Below are 12,485 nucleotides of genomic sequence, written 5' to 3' on the forward strand. Positions count from 1 at the left end.
GGAGGTGAGAAGGAGAGGAGAGGAGGTGAGGTGAGGAGAAGAGGGGAGGGGAGAGGAAGAGAGGAGGGAAGGAGGTGAGAAGGAGAGGAGGTGAGGTGAGGAGAGGAGGTGAGGTGAGGTGAGGTGAGGAGAGGACGGGAGGAGGTGAGGAGAGGAGAGGACGGGAGGAGGAGAGGAGAAGGAGAAGAGGGGAGAGGAGGAGGGCAGGGCAGGAGGTGAGAAGGAGACGAGAGGAGAGGAGGGGAGAGGAGGTGAGAAGGAGAGGAGAGGAGGTGATGTGAAGAGGGGAGGGGAGAGGAGGGGAGGAGAGTAGGAAGGGGAGAGGAGTAGGGATGGGTACCGAACTCGGTACTTTTACAGGCACCGACCGAAAGTGGGCGGTACTACCGAGTATCAGTTCACATGACATGAAACGGTACCTCATTTCGGTACTTTTTTCTATTATAATTTAAAAATGTCGGTACTTGAACGCATCTCAGTGATACAAAGACAGCGAGCGAGATAGAAATTCCGACGCAAACTTGAAGGCAACACACACGAGGGTGGGTTACGTCATCACGTCACTGCCAAAACAAGCTGAAGAGAAGAAGATGGCCTCTCGCTTGCGGTCCAAAGTGTGGCACTGGCTACACTTCACAAAGATAGACTCAGACAACGCTCGCTGTAACATTTGCGATGCGAAGTGCAAAGCTGGCCAGGGGAACACCTCTAACTTGAGGAAACACTTGGTCAAGCATAAAATCTTTTTAAATGCGGAAGACTGTAAAGTGTTCGATAGCCTGAGGGTGGACGCTGCAGCCCCACCAGCAGCAAAGCACCTACAGCCAGCAGCTCCTCTGCTTCGTTAGCTGAAACGGACAGCGACGACGACGAAACTTCAAGTGTCGCAAGTGAGGCGTCGACTTCTTCAACATCAGGTAACGTCATTTAATTAGCTAACGTTAGCTGGATAGTTGTAGCTTATAGCTTAGCATGTTTAGTAGCGTAACTAGCGTTGCTAACGTTATTATTATCCTCAGTTCGTGTCACCGTGAGACGTGTTATTCAACGATACCCTTGCTTTCTTTGCTAGGCCACCGTGTGAGAGTCGCACAGGAGACACCCTTCACCCTGGCGAAGAAAGCAGCTTTACCCCGGCAGAAAGTAAATGAGTGCCACAGGGCCAGTGACTGCCTTCATTGTAAAAGGCATGTTGCCCTTCGCAACGGTGGAGTCTCCATGGTTCAGGTAAATTATTTATTTATGTATAAATGGGTGATAATGTGTGTGTGTGTGTGTGATATTCATAGAGTAAGCTAAGTTACTAACAATAGTTATTTTTATTGTCTATATATAGGGAGATGACAGGGACCCTGAACCCAAAATACTCCCCTCCCTCCAGAGACCTTCTCACAAACACACTTATTCCAGCTTGGTGTCGTGTTGAGAAGAAGAATGTGAAGGAGGAACTCAGGGCAGTTGACCATATTGCAGTGACCGCTGATGGATGGAGCAGACCATTACCTTGCACAAGTAAACTCTTGGTTTGGGAGGGAAGAGGGAGGTAGGGAGGGGTTTTATTTTGTTGGGTGCTGCTGCTAAACAAAAAAAAATCTAAATAAAGAACAATGTTGAAATTGAGAAGTTTGGACTTATTTGTTTTAGAAACTGTACATTTTTGTTGGAGCAAAAAAAAAAAATTTTTTTTTTACTCAAAAAAGTATCGAAAAAGGTACCGTTTTTGGTACCGTACCGAATTCCAGGTACCGGTACCGTACCGGTATCGATTCAAATGTGAACGGTACCCAACCCTAGAGAGGAGAGGAGGGGAGAAGGAGACGAGAGGAGAGGAGAGGAGGTGAGGTGAAGAGGGGAGGGGAGAGGAGAGGAGGGGAGGAGAGTAGGAAGGGGAGAGGAGAGGAGGGGGGAGAAGGAGAGGAGAGGAGGAAGGGGAGAGGAGGTGAGAAGGAGATGAGGGGAGGGGAGTCACAAGAGGAGAGAAGAGAGAAATGAAAGATGGGTTTGTTCAGTACCACAGGCTGACACATCCCTCTTATCTCTTGCCCAGCCAAACCATATGCCCCTAGGCCACAGAGAGAGAGAGAGAGAGAGAGAGGGGGGGGGGGGGGAGAGAGAGAGAGGGAGAGAGAGAGAGAGAGAGGGAGAGAGAGAGAGAGAGCGAGAGAGAGAGAGAGAGAGCGAGGGAGAGAGAGAGAGGGAGGGGAGAAGGATGAGAGGTGTGTGGGTGGATGCTTAATATGTGATCGCAGGATGCAGAAAATCAAGGAAGGGGCACATGCCACACAGACGCGGGCGGCGGGGCGAGAGTTATTTGAGGTCAGAGCGAGACAGAGCTGTAGGCGGACGGCAGTGAAAGCGCGAGGAGGAGTGGACCGTGGCGGATACGCCTGGACCGGGCGGGCGGCGTCCCCCCTCGCTCCTCGCTCCCCCGCGGCCTCGCCGTCGCCTGCGTGACCACACACGCACCGCCGGGCCCGGCTGGCACGGCGCGGACGCCAAACGCCGCACGACACGGAGCCGCCGCCATCAAAGCCTCAGACACTCCAGCAGCAGGAGCCATCAGGCCCTGCCTGGACGGGCGCGAAGTGAAGTGAGGGGAAAAAACAGTTTGTACAGGAGTTCAGTGTCTGGCGGTTGCGGGGGGGGGGGGGGGGGGGCGGGACACATAAAATATGAATGTCAAACAGCAGTTTGACTGCTACTGTATTTGGGAAAAGTTGTGTTTGGTTAGTCTTGTGTTACGGGCCAAAGCCTGCCAAGACATTAACATATAGCTAGAGGTTTGATTTGTTAAGTTGAATGGTGAGTTTAACGTACACAGTAGTATCCTGACTGGGTGACCGGGGCACTGTGTGTGTGTGTGTGTGTGTGTGTGCGTGTGTTGGTGTGTGTGTGTGTGTGTGTGTGTGTGTGTGTGTGTGTTGGTGTGTGTGTGTGTGTGTGTGTGTGTGTGTGTGTGTGTGTGTGTGTGCGTGTGTTGGTGTGTTGGTGTGTGTGTGTGTGTGTGTGTGTTGGTGTGTTGGTGTGTGTGTGTGTGTGTGTGTGTGTGTGTGTGTGTGTGTGTGTGTGTGTGTGTGACTGGTCCCACATGTTCAACTCCCACTGAACCACGCGTCTGATTCCCCTGTTTATTGACTGGAAACTGATACCTTTAAGGGCTTCATTCATGCTACATTACGTGAGGGTAAATTCAATCGCCCCGGCATAACGGTTTGGCCACTCACCTCATCTCTCTTTCTCCCTCTCTCTGTCGCTCTCTCTCTCTCTCTCTCCCTCTCTCTGTCGCTCTCTCTCTCTCTCTCTCTCTGTCGCTCTCCCTCTCTCTCTCTCTCTCCCTGCGCGCTCTTCGCTCACAGAAGCCATTGTGTTCTCGTTGCTCAGCGGACACCTCCGGCTCGGGGCGCGCTATACGTGCCCGGAGGGCTGCTGAAGTTAGTTTTATTTTATTCGCCGTGACTTTTACACGCAGTTTAACGGGTATAGAAATTCACGTGCAGGGGGAAGGGGGGGGGGGGGGTAGATTTTATCTGCGAGATTCCAATGTGTGACTCTACATTACTGGAGCGGCATTAAAGTTAAACCGCTGGAAAAGTAGGCGGTTACGAGGAAGAGGCCTGAGCGTGAATGGGTGTGTGTGTGTGTGTGAATGGAAAGGCCGACAGCCATGTTTTATTTTCAGTTTTTTTTTGTCCGTGCTTAGCGTAGCTGTCTGCAGCTCATGATGACCAGAAGAATTTACTATGTGCCTCTTGAGTACTACACACTTCCTACCCATCACACACACACACACACACACACACACACACACACACACACACACACACACACACACACACACACACACACACACACACACACACACACACACACACACACACACACACACACACACAGTCCTGGGTGCGTAGGTGCCCTCTATATCACTGTGACATTTCCATTTAGCACGCAGCCTAAACGCACTTACATTCCCCTCGGTGTTTCCTGTGCCCCGTGCTGAGGCACAATACCAGCCACTTCACATGTAGCAGCGGCAGATCGCCTCCACATTTCAGCCCTGTTCCCAAGCCTTTCCTGGGAACGCTCATCACACATCTGTGATTTAGGGCGACAAGAGTTATGACGGGGCCACTGCCCGCTACCAGAAAAACAAAGGAAGTGTGGGCTTATTGCTAGTCTACGGCACAAATTGAGGAGCAGATGTATCTGATCTGAAGTTAAGTGACTGCAGTGAATGGAAGTTAGGAGCATTCGCCTTTTTCTCGATGCAGATAACCATTTTTATGTTACTAGGAATCGAGTGGGCGTAGGGTGGAGACTCTGGAGATTGACACCGCCACAGACAGACACCACCACCACAGAGCCCACATTTAGCCATTTTGAACCAAATATTCTGGATGAATTACCTAACTGCAGATTCAGTTAAAATCTGTTAAAAGAGGCCCAGGTTTTGAGTTCAGGTCATCACTGACTTCCAAACCAGGAAATTACCTTAGTGTTGCGGTTTGAGACTCGTTCCATGTCTGGTACGGCCGGACGGACATCACAGGCATTTCTATTAGATATAAGATGGACATGGTCATATTAGTCATGGCTGGCAACTCATGCACATAACTAGGCTACATACAGTACAAGACACAGCGATGCAAACTCATGCACATAACTAGGCTACATACAGTACAAGACACAGGGATGCAAACTCATGGATAGTGGAAAGCAGGGCAGACATAAACCACTCAGAAATCATTCACTTAAAAGGGATACACCACTTTTTTGGGAGTTAAGCCACATCCTCATTTGCCACATCCCCCCCACATAACCAAGATACACCATGCCTTACCGGCACTGTCCGCGCAGTTTACAGTGAGCTACAGTCGTGGAGTTAGTTAGTATTGCCATAGAATGGAGGGTAATGGTAAAGCTGTTAAAAATGTGCCAAAACACACATCTCACAGCACCAAAAGACATGTTGTGCTTCGAGTACTCACCACACGAAATATTAATCCAAAATGCACTTTCCCCGATTTTTTATCTCATTTTTATCCCCCATTAGTGCTAATTTAATTTATTTATCCTGGTTGCTACTCCACCCTCTGCCGATCTGGGGAGAGCCGAAACTGGCTCCATGCTTCCTCCGAGACATGGGCAGTTAGCCAGCCGCTTCTTTTCACCTGACAGGGGAAGCTTCACCGGTAGGACATAGCACGTGGGAGGTTCACGCTATTCCAACCAGTTCCCCTCCCTCCGAACAGGCGCCCCTAACGACCAGAGGAGGCACCACATTAGCAACCAGGATATTGCATGTTTTGGTGACGGGTTCCTATATGAAGGAAACCCCCAGGGGGCATGGGGAGAACATGCAAACTCCACACAGAAAGGCCCTTTTTGACGACCCCACCCGGGCGGTGGGCACTCGAGGGTGGGCACTCGAGGACATGCGGACGGGCACGCATTCCTTCAGCGCTCACAGCGTCCCAGGTGAGAATCGACCCCAGGACCTTCTAGCTGTGAGGCAACAGCTCTACCACTGAGCCACCATGCCCCAATACAAAATGCACATAATCTGTCTATTTGGAAGGAAAATAGGTCGGCGGCCATGTTTGGAAAGTAGTGCCGGCTATCTCTTTTCCTTCCAAAAAGACAGATTATGTGCATTTTGGATTATTATTTCATCGTGTGGTGAGTACTCGAAGCACAACATGTATTTTGGCGCCGTGAGATGTGTGTTTTGGCAGATTTTTAACAGATGTACCATTACCCTCCATTCTATGGCAATACTAACTAACTTCATGACTGTAGCTCACTGTAAACTGCGTGGACAGTGCTGGTAAGGCATGGTGTAGCTTGGTTATGTGGGGGGCCCAGGTGGGTGTGTGGCAAATGAGTTTAACTCCCAAAAAAGTGGTGTATCCCTTTAAGTAGCCTATTTTGGGATGAAAAGGGTGACTAGTTTGCAGGGCATAGGACAATACATAGGCTAGCCTACTCTTCATTACAAGTAGGTGGAGGTCCAGGTAAAAGTCATTATCACTTCAATTGGAGATGTAGCTAGATGAAAAGCAGCGGTCAGAAGGCTTTTTAAACTTTGAGGCTATAGTTAGATGTGGATTATGCAAAAGGGGCTAACGTTACAGCATACAGCTCAATATCAGGAAGATTACCGATTTAATCTGACTTAATTTAGCCTATCTCAGTCACCAATATGCTACAACAACAAGTCAGCTACAGTAGCAGCACATGAAAAGTAGCCGTGGACTTGTGTGCGTGTCTCTATCTCACCTTCATGTTAATGTAAAGCAGATGTGACAGATGATGACTTTCATTTGGCTGCCTACCGACGGTTGGACGCTGACCCGGGCCCGGGGCGTCATGGTTGTTCGGGGTTCCCTGCAGGCCGCCTGCCGCTCGGGGACAGCTCAGCTCCAGCGGTTAAACACGGTGATTAATCACACAGCGGCGGACATGCTGGCTGGTCAATCACCTGCATGAAGGCGGGGGAGCCAGCCTACCGAGGCCGACACAGAGAGCACTTTGTGCAGGCAGGCAGGCACACCGGGGAAACACAGGTCATTGTCCGCCGCGACGCGACGCGCCGCAACGTGACGCTTGGCCGGAGACTTGGAAATTGCAGAGACATTAAAGTGGACATTGTGCGCGCGGGGTGTTTTGACAACCTCGGTTTAAACCTCACATACAGTAGCCTATCTATCACGTTTCCCAATTCATATCCAGGCTTCGGAAGTAACGGATAAACCGGATTAAAGTAGTCTGATTAACTTTTTAATCTAATAGCAGGTGGGGGGAGTTAGCTGCTAGCTAGGTCCCAGGTGTGATGCGAGCAGTGGCCAACAGGGGAAATGTATGAAGCGGACGCGAGTAGTCCCACTCCCAGCCGAGTCTCGCGACCATGCAGTGTGATGAGGATACATTTTTTTCTAAAGGTTTATTTAACAAAAAAGCTATAGGCCTACATAGCCTATGTCGGACACTAACCTCGCTTAGTCGGACACAGGCGAAGCTACATTGACACCCCCCACCCCCCATAGTGACATCATCTTTCTTTCTTTCTTTCTTTCTTTCTTTCTTTCTTTCTTAGTTTTACAGTTAACTCTTTATTCACAGGATAAAGTAACTAACCCAACAACCAAAACCACACATTCTGCAACTCTCTCCCCCTCTCACACACACACACACACACACACACACACACACACACACACACACACACACACACACACACACACACACACACACACACACACACACCACATCATCATCAACGAGGGGTTCTCCACTCATACTCTTCATCCGCATCAGTTTCTGGAGTCATCATCATCACCAAGGTGATGGTCAGCTGTCAGTGGTCATTTTCCTGCAGGCTTGAGGATGAGACCATCAGACCCACTGGCTGGTTGGTCTGCTTGGTTGATTCCTGCCCGATTTGCCTTTTGGACTTGTTTGTAGTAATCTGAGTGTGCAAGCGGGGAGTAATAATATTGGGTAAAATGCAGTGGCAACAGCCGTTACAAAACCTCCAAAAATCAATGCTGTTCTCCTGTTTTTTGACATTTTGGTCGGGAGAATATTCTTTCATCTCCAAATGTGTATAGGCTACAATCCATCGGTACAATCTCATGACATCATCAGTTGCAGGGAGCAATCTCTTCACTGGTGACATCATCAGTGATCTCATATCTGCAGTGACATCATCAGTGATGTCATAAATCCTACCCTGCTGGTGGTTAAGTAGACGGACTGTAGATCAGACACTAGATCACACAGACAGTAGATCTATCCACGTCGTCGTCGAAGTGGATAATGACGAGCACTGTCAGTTTAGAGTCCACAGTGACCCGATGACAAAACCTCCAAAAATAAACGCTGTCCCCTGTTTTTTGACAACATTTCTGCAGGGAGAATATTCTTTCACATCCAATGTGTGTACAATCTCGTGACATCATCAGTTGCAGGGAGCAATCTCTTCACTGGTGACATCATCATTGATGTCATAACTCCTAGTGACATCATCAGTGATGTCATCTGCCGTGACATCATCAATGATGTCATAAATCCTACCCTGCTGGTGGTTAAATAGGACCAGTAGACGATCGCATCATATTCACTTGTACTGTGTATTCACTTCACTTGTACTGGCAGTACAAGTGAATATGAAGTGGATACTGCGGAGGAGTACTGTCAGCTTACCAGTCCACAGTGACCCGATGACAAGCAGCCTCCGAGCCCCCAGCCTGGGAGTAGAGGAGGCGCTGGGAGCCACCGCAGGGGGCACCACCGCCTACCACCTGGTAAAGTGGATCACCTGGAAGGAGACGAAGACGGCCATTGTCACCCAGAGTGTGAACGGGCCCTGCTCTCTGGTGGCCATCATGAACACACTCTTCCTGCGCGGGAAGGCCAAGCTGCCGGCTCAGACTGAAGTCATCACTACTGAAGAGATGATGGCTCATCTGGCAGACCATGTGTTGTCCGCTACACCCAGAGAGAAGGCAGATGGCATGGAGCTCGACTTCCAACAGAACGTGAGCGATGCCATAGCGGTACTGCCTAAGCTGTGTACGGGTCTGGACGTGAACGTGCGCTTCACGGGCGTGACAGACTTCGAGTACACGCCAGAGTGCATCCCCTTCGACCTGCTCGACATCACACTGTACCACGGCTGGCTGCTCGACCCACACAGTCCAGAGATGGTGATGGCGGTGGGGGGGCTGAGTTACAACCAGCTGGTGGAGAAAATCATTCACGCCAAACACTCTGCAGACAGCAGCCGAGTCAGCCAAGGCCTGGTAGCAGAGCAGTTCCTGGAGTCCACATTCACTCAGCTGTCCTACCATGGCCTGTGTGAGCTCACCACCACGGCCCGGGAGGGAGAGATCTCTGTGTTCTTCAGGAACAACCACTTCAGCACCATGACCAAACACAAGGGCCTCCTGTACCTGCTGGTGACGGACCAGGGCTTCCTTCAAGAGGAGGGTGTGGTGTGGGAGTCTCTGCATAACGTGCAGGGAGATGGGAACTTCTGCGACTCGGACTTCAGGCTGTTTCAACCTCCTCAGAGTGCCACGCCCCCTCCTCAGAGAGCCGTGCCTCCCACAGAGGTCGCCGCACTACAGCTGCACACCACACAGGAGCAGCAGAGGCAATTCGACCTCTTAGCCCTGGAGCTGGTCCAATGGTTCGAGCTGGAAGACCAGCAACAGGGGCCACTCTTCTCCAGAACACTCCAGCTGGAAGAAGACCAGCAACAGCAGCAACTACAGCAACAGGGACCACTCTTCTCTGGAACACTCCAGCTGGAAGAAGACCAACAACAGCAGCAGCCACAGCAGCAACAGAGACCACTCTTCTCCAGAACACTCCAGCTGGAAGAAGAACAGCAACAGAAGCAACAGGGACCACTCTTCTCCAGAACACTCCAGCTGGAAGACCAGCAACTTCAGCAACAGGGACCACTCTTCTCCAGAACACTCCAGCTGGAAGAAGACCAGCAACTTCAGCAACAGGGACCACTCTTCTCTGAAACACTCCAGCTGGAAGACCAGCAACTTCAGCAACAGGGACCACTCTTCTCCAGAACACTCCAGCTGGAAGAAGACCTGCAACTTCAGCAACAGGGACCACTCTTCTCCAGAACACTCTGCAGACGACTGCACCCGTATCGACGGCCAAAATGGAAATATGCCAAATAAATGTTGAATGCTGAGTGAAAACATTTGTTGATCATACAGCTTGTGGTTTATTGCTGTTTAAGCTATTGGTCTTTTTTTTTAACCTATGTAACCAAAATTATAATTAAATAAATGCATTAAAACGTATGATGACTGGTAATGCATACATTGAAGAGAGGTTTTGTGGGGCGGACAACAATACTGTAGCTGTCAAACATGCATGTCCTTGGAAAGTCAGTTAGGCTATACAGAGAGAGAGAGCATGAGTGAGAGAGAGGGGTGAGGTGAGAGCGAGCAATGCCTCCACCCCTCATGAACAGAGTGGAGAAATTCACCCCGCAGCAACACTTCAAAACTAGCCCAATTCTGTGGGAAAACGGCAGACCTGGCAACCCCTTACACTGTTGCACAGAGCACTTGTTCACTTGATTCAAAGTTTAATACTATACTATAGGAATCTCGTGTGCCTAGGGGTGGAGACTGACCACCACAGAGTTGCTTGAGTGACATCACTGATGACATCACAATTGCTCAAGGGACATCACTGATGACATCGTCACTGATGACATCACAATTGCTCAAGTGACATCACTGATGACATCATCACTGACATCACAATTGCTCAAGTGACATCACTGATGACATCATCACTGACATCACAATTGCTCAAGTGACATCACTGATGACATCACAATCATGACTGCACCACACTGCCACACTGAGCCCACAGACAGACAATGCCCACTTAGCCAATTTTAACTAAGAAGATTGAATATATCATGTCCGAATTACACCAAATCCAACACTGCACTTCCTTGGCTACCCAACACGACACCAAGTGTGAAGTCGATCAGACTGTTCTCCAGATATGCGATAAACACAGAGATTCCTGCAATTAGTAGAGAATACATCAAACAATGCAAAGGTCAAAGATCAATACAAAATTGCTTGCAGTAGTTGGGGTTAGCGGTACTGACTACCGAGGGTCCCCGACTGAGGCAGGGGACCATCAAGTGTCTGGACCACATTGATAAATATTCATGTTTATTTTGCACTGCTGTGGTCTGCTTCAAACATACAAACAAATAAAACCTCCAAAAATATGAGACTTTACAACAGCTGTCGTTTTTTTCGACAAACTGGAGCAGGCACAATTGGAGTCTGGCTGGGGTTTTCCAGTGCAAACGCCTCCCTAGACTCATGTCGAACATGGGAGTACAGTTATGCCAACCAATTAGCAGCACAAAGTAGTGGCAAAAAGATGTCTGATAGTTGATAACTGTGTGGATACGTAGACAGATGTTTATCAGGGATCATGGAATAGTGGTGGAGGTAAAGTGGGAGGACGTAGAGTAACGTCCTACATGCCTGCTCAAAATACACAATTGCGGTTGTATCTGTCATGAACATCATGTATTCATGTATGGACTTGTTGTATCTGTCATGAACATCATGTATTCATGTATGGACTTGGTCCCAACACGGCACAATCCTGTCGGCACCACATTATGAAGTAGTTTGGAATACGTTTGAGTCGCATGGATTCCTAACGTAATCAATCCAGAGGGTTGATAACTGGCAGACTGCTTCCCTCTGTTAAAGAGGGGAGGTTTGCTCAGGGAGCCGTGCCAATCAACAGAGCTGTCAAAGAGGCTTTTCATTGGGCCCCAGCGGGAAGCTGGACGGCGGTGCCCCCGATGGGGACTCTTCAGCCTGGCAGACGCACAGGCGGGGCGAGCGTCTTGGCATTCTGCTGGAGCAGCGGCTGGCACCGGGAGCTGGGCCGGGCTGGCCTCTCCAGTGGCACGGAGAGGGAGATCACACACACACTGCCACACTCCCGCTGCGGAGCAAGCGGAGGCTGGCAGGGAGGGCTGCGCTTGAAAAGCCGCCGTTGTCTGGACAAGGCTTTCATGTGAATGGGAGCCCTAACAGGCGTTGTGCGACGGCTCTCGTAGCACGCTGGGCCCTGAGTGATCCTCTTCTGTTGCCTTTTTAATTAATAAGCCATGTTTGAAGGCCACGATGCGGTTGGAGGGACAACACAGTGACTCCCTGGTGGCCCCCGATGCCGTTTTGTTTTCCAGTCCCACTCAAACACCCACTGAGGTGACCACATAAGCTGGGAGGTGCTGACATTATTCATAAACTATTTTCAGGCATTGGGAAAACATCTTGGCCTACCAGAGCGCCGTCTAGTCAAAACGGACTTGCAGTTGTGATACTTCACAGCGCTCGCAGGCGTAGTATGTCACTTGGCTGCCCTTTGTTAAACTGAATAACGCTAACTATAACCAAAACCATTTTAATATCAGAAGTTAAACATTTGCACATGATGTAGAAAAGAAACCATGTCAAAAATAGTTGTATAACAAATTAGCGCCCTTAAAAGTCTGGCCTTTTGTTTCAACACAATCTTGACATTTTTCCCTCAGGAAGCGAGATTGCTGAGCAAGTCACCCTGAAAAACATGTGCTTCGAATTGAAACTGATCGTTCATATTAGATCATAGGGGGTCTAGCAGTTCTACATACTAATGTAATTAGTTTATTTTCAAAGTATCAAGCCAACCACATCAACCTGCCTCTCAAACTACCCCACAGATGAAGAGGGTTGACTTTCTCTCCACTGCATGAAGAAATGCCAAAGGACAGATACTAGTATTTGAAGGATAGTAATATGGGCAATGTGGTCAAGTTACGTAAGAAAAGATGCAACATCAATTGCACACCGAAATAGATATTTTCTGACAGTGCAAATTTAGGCTCTGCCATAATGATACCATGCATACAAAGTACAGAA

At 49.3% G+C, this 12,485-nt stretch overlaps 1 long non-coding RNA gene and 1 pseudogene across 2 annotated transcripts; both read left to right on the plus strand.

Moving 5' to 3' along the window:
• Positions 1–592: 592 nt before the first annotated feature.
• LOC310781933 lies at positions 593–1,528 on the plus strand. The gene is made up of 3 exons (XR_014552995.1): positions 593–917; positions 1,073–1,227; positions 1,337–1,528. It is a non-coding gene; the product is annotated as an uncharacterized lncRNA (long non-coding RNA).
• A 6,769-nt stretch (positions 1,529–8,297) lies between these two features.
• LOC310782345 (ubiquitin carboxyl-terminal hydrolase MINDY-1 pseudogene) lies at positions 8,298–9,704 on the plus strand (annotated as a pseudogene). The gene has a single exon. The product of its transcript is annotated as a ubiquitin carboxyl-terminal hydrolase MINDY-1 pseudogene (transcript).
• Positions 9,705–12,485: the final 2,781 nt, after the last annotated feature.

The sequence above is a fragment of the Poromitra crassiceps genome (genome assembly GCF_964638095.1).
Source record: "Poromitra crassiceps genome assembly, chromosome: 9".
NCBI classification, from domain to species: Eukaryota; Metazoa; Chordata; class Actinopteri; order Beryciformes; family Melamphaidae; genus Poromitra; species Poromitra crassiceps.